The sequence below is a fragment of the Rhopalosiphum maidis genome, chromosome 3 (assembly GCF_003676215.2).
Source record: "Rhopalosiphum maidis isolate BTI-1 chromosome 3, ASM367621v3, whole genome shotgun sequence".
NCBI classification, from domain to species: Eukaryota; Metazoa; Arthropoda; class Insecta; order Hemiptera; family Aphididae; genus Rhopalosiphum; species Rhopalosiphum maidis.
In genome coordinates this window covers 24,813,525-24,822,552 of record NC_040879.1, presented here as the reverse complement: position 1 = coordinate 24,822,552, position 9,028 = coordinate 24,813,525, and positions in this window count along the sequence as shown.

The window sequence follows — 9,028 nt, the reverse complement described above, 5'->3', positions numbered from 1 at the left end:
TATATATTATAAGCCTGTACAAGTTGTAAACATTTTATCATTTATACCATGATTATAATAATTACGTCGTTGTTATTGATGTATAGTGTGCATACTGTATTACTGTATATATAATATAAATAATAATACAATATTATATATTATTGTATATTATTTACGTTGATTTATAATATCCTCGAGAATATCCGAACGCCATTAATAACATGCAAATTTGTGGTCGGAATAGATTACTTATATAGCTTTCCTATGATACGAAATATTTTACCATATAATAAACAGATAATAGGTATATTGTACATGAAAAATGTTTTTATCAGGAATTTTACGAAAACAGTTTAAAAATGTAAGTTCAAGGACAAAACATATTATCACGGGCATTAACCGCACAGAAGCTTTTATGTACATGAATCATGTAATCAACAACTGCAGCATATTAGGTATAATACGCAAGCCGCGGGCATCCATTCTCTTAGGGATACCATTAGAATTCACTATGATTATTGTATCACATCTGACTTTAAGTACCCATGCTTTTATTCTAGTTATCAATTTATTATTTATGATTAATATGATAATTTTTAACAATCATTTGTCATTTGTCTTTGTATTTGATTTCCAACTATGGATTTTAAATAAATTAAATGACTTCTAAGTTATAATAATATAGGTAATAGTTAATAATGATTGATGATTTTTAATTTTAATTATAATTTTTAATGTAAAAATTATAACACATACTAAATCAAATTATTGTGCCTAACTAGATTCAATATCAAATACTACTGATGCTAAATAAATGATTCCTAATTAATTCGGTATGTTCGTATTAAATATCAATGTTATTAAATATTTTTATTGTTAAATTGTGTTTTAATGTTTAACTATCAAGTTGTCATTTATTTAAACAAAGTATATTCAACTATCCATAGTGTAAATCTTCAGAACTTAACAAATTAATCAAATATTTTATCATAATTGAATAATATGTCAATCTCCTTTTGCAATCACTTTGATCTAATTTAAAAAAAAGTAATTCAATATGTATGTAGTATACGTAATAATATTTTGATATACATACATTATTACAATATACATAACATATATTTAGATAGAAGAGGAAATTATAAGCATCCACTGACTACAAGGTTATTACTATATAGTAACTGGTATCAGTAGTATCTACTAAATGTAAAGTATTGGAATTAGTAGAATATATTATAGAGCTTGTGCTAACGTGCAGTTGTGCATAAAATGTGCAGCTCTAATTTAAATGTTGTGCATTTTATAAAAAATAATACAATTTGAATTTTTAATAATGAATTCTATATGTATATGAGCCTATAACATGGGTATCATTTGATATTATTTTGTTTTTCGAAATTATTATAAATTATTAGGGTTAAACCATTGATAATTTATCTATGATTATCAAGATATTAAATCTATGGTCTTTAAGATAAACTATGCTCATAACCGCTATGTTATGCCACCAAATATTATAATTGTGCTCAAATTAATAACCATCACCAAATGGGAAATAGTGATACCGAAGAGGTTGTGATAAAAAAGAAAAAAATTTTGTTATTTAAATTGTTAATAGTTATGATACTATGTGCTATTTATTAAAAGTGAGCTTCAAATATTTTTCACTTTTGTAAAATAAACAGGATGTGTAGCTCTAATATTTCTTTAGCTTAAGCTCTATACTAAGTATATTTTGTGGTAAGTAAATACTTTGCTACAAAAATTGTGCTGCATTGAATGGATAATTGTGAAATTGTAAATAAACTGAGAAATGTAATGGTATAACCATTCAAGTGCTTGTCTTGTCAACCCTCATTATGGCTATGCGTATTGTTAAAATGTGTAAACCCTCATAAAGTTTGAATTTATGGAGAGCAGATAATACAGTTTAAAGCGAAAAAAAAAATATCCTACAATTTGATAAAATTATAAATTGAGAATTATTATGTAGCCTAAAATATAGTATATATTATAAGTAAGAATAGTAGGATCTATGCATATGAATACAAATGGACAATAATGTACAATAATATATATACATAATATAATACAGTGATATATTGATTAATTAATTATTTTTATATAATATGGGATTCCTATTCTCATGTCTCTATTTTACACATTTTATAGTTAATAAAAAGTAATAAAAACTGTTTTATCAGTACAGATTTGAGATTGACACAGCTGTCAACAGACAACAAAAATAATATATTTTGTTTCCTTACAATTCATACATAATATTATGAAATACAATAAATTCTAAATACTGATCAAAGAAATGATTAATATCTATAAATAACTATCTATTAATACAAGAAACCTGCAAATGCATCTTACCTTGACACCCTCGGTAAACTGGTGACTTGTTTTGTCGAACCAAAAGTTATATTGAGACTCACTTGAAGTATATACATTCAAAAATTAGCATTAAATATTAATTTTATTGGAGTCGAGTATTCTTCTAAAATGAATTAATTCTTATTGAGTAAAGTATTATTATTTACTTAAATGTTCAAAAATAATTTAAAGAAATACTTATGTATTATATGTTTACAAACACTTAATTTTGAGTTATATAATATCCTACTAAGCATATTAATAAAATATATTGTGCAAGTATACAAATCTATAATTACTGGCTTTAATATTTAGCATTGAACTTATCAAAATAAATTCTATAATGAAGAGTAGTTTGAATACTGTGTACTCTTAATACTAATAATAAATAATATATAACATATTTTAATAAAAAATATTACCAACAAATGAATTTCAATTACTATGAAATAAGTTAAGTAATATCTGTTAATACATAGTAAAATATAAAAGAATTTTAAAATGCTTCACTAGTTTAAATAGTAATCATCAATTAGTAATACTACATTTGTCTAAAAAAAAAAAAAATTGTAAGATTATTTTATGATTTTATGGAAAAAAAAATAATTTAATAAATTACCCATGCGGTTAAAAGATTTTTAAATATTGTATTATACTAGGTAATATTTATTTTATCAAGTTACTGTTGGATATATTGCACTATTGTAAATTTTAAAAAAAAAATTAAAAATTAAAAATATAATATAATATTAATTTGATTTTGAATTTGCTAATATAAAATAATAACACAAAAAATACTTATGTGACTAATGACTGCCCTGATGTTAATGTTATTTAAGTGTCCATAAATATTATACCTATACATAATTCTGTATATTACATCTGGTATTTTAAATTAGTTTTTATTCTATGCAGTTATACATTTCATTGTAATCAGATATAATCAATAAAAATGCAAATGAAAGATAAGCGTCCCCCTCAGAAAACGCCCCCTTCAAATTAAAAAATACCCATAAAGGGGCGGTAGCACTTACGTTGGGAATCACTGCTTTAATAGTATACATTATATTTAGAATATGCATAAAAGTTATACTATATATAAGAATGAAAATGTCTAGTAGGTATAAATAAAGAAGTTGCTACTACTATTTATTGGTTTTTATTTTTTATCAATGAAATTAATGTAAAAACAATAAGGAATAAGGAATAAGGGACTGCTATACCAACATTTGTTTTCTCTGTCTATCTCCCACATAATATAGTAACAAAGATATTCTGTATTTCCACAATTACAACTCTCTGGTTCAGTTTAGGGCAAAGGCCTATTATGTATTTTATAAAAAAGAATATCTCTAGTACTGGATAGATTTTTAATAATTTTTTTATAAATATAAGCATGTTTTAACAAAAAATTATTTTAATTATAAATTGTATAAGGGCAAAAATATGTTAAATGGCCAGGAGAACTGATAGATCTCATTACAACTGTTGATAAATATATTAGGAGGTTGTACTTTGGATTGTTAAATATCTACTCATAGGTGTGTTTACCATGTGTTCCTAGGCACTTCCTGACATTTTGTAATTGTGGCCCTAAACTTTTATTCCCAGAATCAGGGGATTGTATTTTATCTGATCTTACTAGAAAAAAGTAAGTTTTGCTAAAATCTGTCATGAAAAAAAAAACCTGTTTAATAATATTATTTATAAATTAAAAAAATAAATGATTTATCTAAAATAAAATATTTTTTTTTAATTTGTGTGTAAAAACCGATTATTATATTATATTAGTTAAAAGTTGTTGCCTTAACTCTATAAATCTATATTCAATTAGTAGAATATATGTAGTATGTTAATGTGTTAAAAAAAATTAGGTGCACTGTCCAAGTACTAATAGGCACTAATTTTTCTAGGCTCGACCGGAAATTAAAGTCTGCGCACGCCTATGGATTAATACCATCAGTATACGGTATATAGACATAAATATATAATTATTCTAAACTAAACATTATTACTTTTTTTTTTTTAATATTATATACCCTTAAGTGCTATAAAAATTTGTTTTTATAAATTAATTATAAGTTATGTTTTTTTTTACTTTAATTAATAAATAAACATAGAGCAACTTATTTAAAATAATATTATGTAAATAGAATAAAATACATATTATGTACTATGTACAAGTATATTTATATTTTTTCACATTTACTATAGATGACACTAATTGTAGTCATCTACCTTATTATTAAATGCATTATAATTTGGATAGCATTGCAATTAAACTATTGGTTTTTTACATCTCTCATAAGTATTATTATTTTATATGTATGTGTAAGTCATACATTGTCAAATTGATATTTTAATTATTCAATTTTTTTCTGCGTTACAAAAATATGATACACACTAAATGTCAATGCGTTAATAAATTTTAAATAATTCATTATTTTTATAAATCTTGGCACTTATATATTTATTTTACTCTTTTAAATTACCTATAGAGTAACAAAATATAAAATCTTGAATTATAGGTTTTAATGTTAACTATGTCAAAAATTTAAAGTGATCCAATGACAAAATTATCATTAAAAGGATAGACTTTTTATAAGATATTAAATGAGTACCTCGATGAATACCAACCATATGTATCAAAGTACCATTATTATAGGATATAGATGTCCAAATATTTATTACTATCATAACTACTAGAGATAATAATGTTATGTAGTCGGGTAAGAATAACAATTATTATACTACCTACTATCAGTTATCAGTTGTTTAATATTATTTACTATTTACATATGTTTGTTTATGTATACTGAGACATGGTCAATAGACTTGTAGTAATATTAAATAGAATATTTTACATACATAAATCCATTATAATATACTTATTAAATGGTATCATAATAGTTACTATTAGCTGTTTTAATAGTTGTTATTAAATATATATATAATATATGTTACTAAAATGGGTAATTACCTAGCCTAACCTAGTCACACAAAAGATGACAATGCATTATATTTAAGTTTGACAAATAATAAAATATAAAAAGTATTAAAACATAGTTAGTTATTGAACACTTGGATACAGGTTTAATTAAAGTTTAAAAGTCAAAAATAAAAATTGTTGATATTATAAGTGGGTACAATTTTAACATTTATAAAACACATTAATAAGAAACTAGTTACCAAAGTCTTTAAATAGTAATTAAAATTATCTAATCGAAGCATATTATTCCGATTGAATTTATCATAATGGTGAATTTACAACAATATAATTAACGTCGGATACCTACGTGGACACCATGTCGTATAAAATAAAGATGAACAATAAAAAAAAATTCTATACTCTAGTATGGCCACCGATACAGTGATACACACACAACATTATTACTTGTGAAACGCATAACTGAGGATTTTAGATTATATTTGCTGATGTGAGGTGCAAATGCACAAATACTAACACTCCGTACACCGTGTCGTGTCGTCACACACTCTTTCCCCGAGGGTTTAAACGTTCTTAATAGAGTACGCACGGGCTTTGCGATGAACATAGAACATATTATTCTTACCTCGTTCGGTGCCGTCCATGGTCGATCGAGGGAAACTGTGGTGGCCGAACGACGAGCCGCTGCTGCTGGTTGACACGCTCGGACGCGGTTCCCGGAGACCTTTGGGCCGGTGGTGTTCCTAAGTTCTTATCGCCGCGAACGGATGCAAAACAATATATTATTATTATTATGAAGTGGAGACGATATTATTACTATTATTATTATTATTGTTGTTCAGGAATGGGCGGCGGGTAGGTGGGGAGGACGAACGAGCGCGCGCGCGCGTTTAAGAAAACACACACACGAAAACAGATAACGCGTCGATGTGCCAAGGTTGATGAACTAGGTCATTGAGCCTTTTGGTCTTACGCACCCGAACGGTTCTCGCGCACGTCCAAGACGGATGGCGTTCGACAGAAATGCAGATTTTTTTTGTTTTTCTGTTTTTCTTTTCGTGTCGCGGTAAACCAAGGCGGTGGCGACGTCTTCGGCGGGCCCGACGACAAACGGTCCGAAAACGTAAGTCCGACTACGCACTCGGGGGACGGGGCGGGGAACGGGTGCCAGGTGATCGTGGTGAGCGCAAGCACGAGATCGTGTCGCGGCGTGGGGGGGGGTGGCGGTTATCAATTGGTGTCGCGGCCGGAGAAGGAGATACCGCCGCCGCGACCTGTCGGACGGCCGTGGCGGTACGGTCGACGGGGTATCTGGTCGTCGGCGTCGGTATCGCGGCGGCGGGGACGGTCTGGTAGCGCTGCGGTTGCGCAATGCTCGGTATCGACGGCAACCGGGAAGTATTCAACAGCAGTAGTAGTGGCTGTCGACCCGCCCCGCATGACCCCATTCCTCCACACCGTCGTACGACGACTGGTGAAACGACTGTAAACCACAATAATAGTATAGCCGACATAGCCCTTTAACAGCATTGACAGTCGCGCGTTTTCGTATAATAATGCGCCCGTACTCGACGACGTTAGTATTCTGAAAAATAATACTATACAGCACTCGATATAGACTTGTAAAGTTGTGCTAGTGCTACCCACCTACCCACTTATTTTCAACCCACACCGTCGTCCCCGCGCAGACGAAACGTGTGTGTGTGATCAGTCTAGGGCAGAAGACTTGTAGCCATTAAAAATCACTAAATATGCATTTCAATGCCAAAAATATGCGTTTATATGCAAAAAAAATAAAAAAGAGAATATTTTATTTGTTTTTTATATTTGAGATATTTAACAGAGTTTATTATTTTGAATTAGTTTTATTTGTTCTAAACTAAATATTAATTTACCAGCAATATGACATCACATCGTAAACGATTATCTGTACTAAAAATTAATCAATAATCATCGTCTTATCGGCACGCTCTAGGAAAAACGTGCGTCTACGGACAGTTGAAAACTATATAATATACGACAAAAATTAAAAATAAATTTGTGGTTTGGTTGTATTGCTTAAAATAAAAACATCAGCGTAGAAAAAACTAAGACAATTATTATAATTAAGTTTAGTATGTGTGCAAAAGTATAAAATGGATGAAGTATGCTCTAAAAACAAAAAACTTAAAATATAAATTTATATGCAAAAAAAAATTTCAAAACTACCTTTGTAAATGTAAAAGCATGAAACGTATTTATTTCGTTATTTCGTAATCTGCTATTTTTGTGACTGTGTAAAACAAATATGCAAATGCTACAAGTCCTTTGTCCTAATGATCACTGTTTCTTACTTGTATGTTATATTATTATGTATAAAATACACGAAAAGGACTAACAATAGGATGGCCTATAAAGTATAAAGACCTTATAGGTGTACCGCGTATGGGTATGCCAAGACTATATTGTAGTTTATTGTTTTCAAGGCAGCTATCGTGCGGTGCATCGACACCGATAACTTGCATGATATTATAATTACCTATTATAATAATTTATAATAGTAAATTAATAGTACTATAATAGTATTAAAATAAAACTTTTCATTCCCACGTCCCACCAGAAGCATTATGCTTAAAGCAGAGACGTATTTAAGGGGCAGAGGGGCTTGGGCCCCGGGCGGTAAATTTTGAATTTTGTAGAGTATATTGATAAAATACGGTACTTACTACTTAGGTTTTTTTTATCTGAGGCGCAAAATTCCTTAATACCTCTCTGGCTTACAGGGAAGTCTATTAATTATTCTTATAAATATTAAGTTACATATTATGCATATGTCGCATCCACTTAGTGTAATCGTATTTTTCATGAAATCGATATCGATTTCATGAACTACGATCATATCGTGTAAGTCAAATTTTAGTTCATGAAATGGAAACTCTTATTTTACACCTAGTGTAATATTTTAAATTAATTACATCAATAGGTAACTTTTTGTGAAATCGAAATAATAACATCGTTACGATAACACGAATCTAGTATCCTTAAATTGTAGGCATTAAGATACTAAATATAGCCATTTAGGTATTCAGGGACGGATTGGAATTTTAGACCGGCCCGGGAAAATAACTTTTTAGCGGCCAACTTGCAATCATATTTTTGTAGGGGGCAAGTACACCATACTGAAAGTGGTAATTTATAGCTCTTTAAAGGAGCGGTAAATATTTATTTACATTTTTTGATGTATTCATTGTTCTTATAAAAATAATTATATTATAAAGATATAGTGAGGTTTGAATAGACAGATATGTGATAGGCACCTAGTTATTGTTATTGGTTGTAATTTTTAGTAAAAACTTAAAAACTATTTGGCCTACTTTAAATATATATGTACTGTTTTAAAAATACTATAACATTACTAATTACATTACTTACATACTAAAATACATATCTTACAAGTATAAATAAACAATATTAATTATACTTATACATATTATTTAGAATTACATATTTAGTTGGTAAACTAATATATCAATTTGACAGTATTTATTACAATATTGTAAATAATTTAAAATTTAAAATAAAAATATTTTTATCATTCAGACTACAGACCTATGCCGACTTGCATTGTTAAAATTCGTCGTCGTCACCCACCGACTACTACCGAACGCCGACAGACGACAACCCAAATATGGAATAACAAATTATTTATAGGTTTTACTGTTCACGGAGGTTGATTTTTTG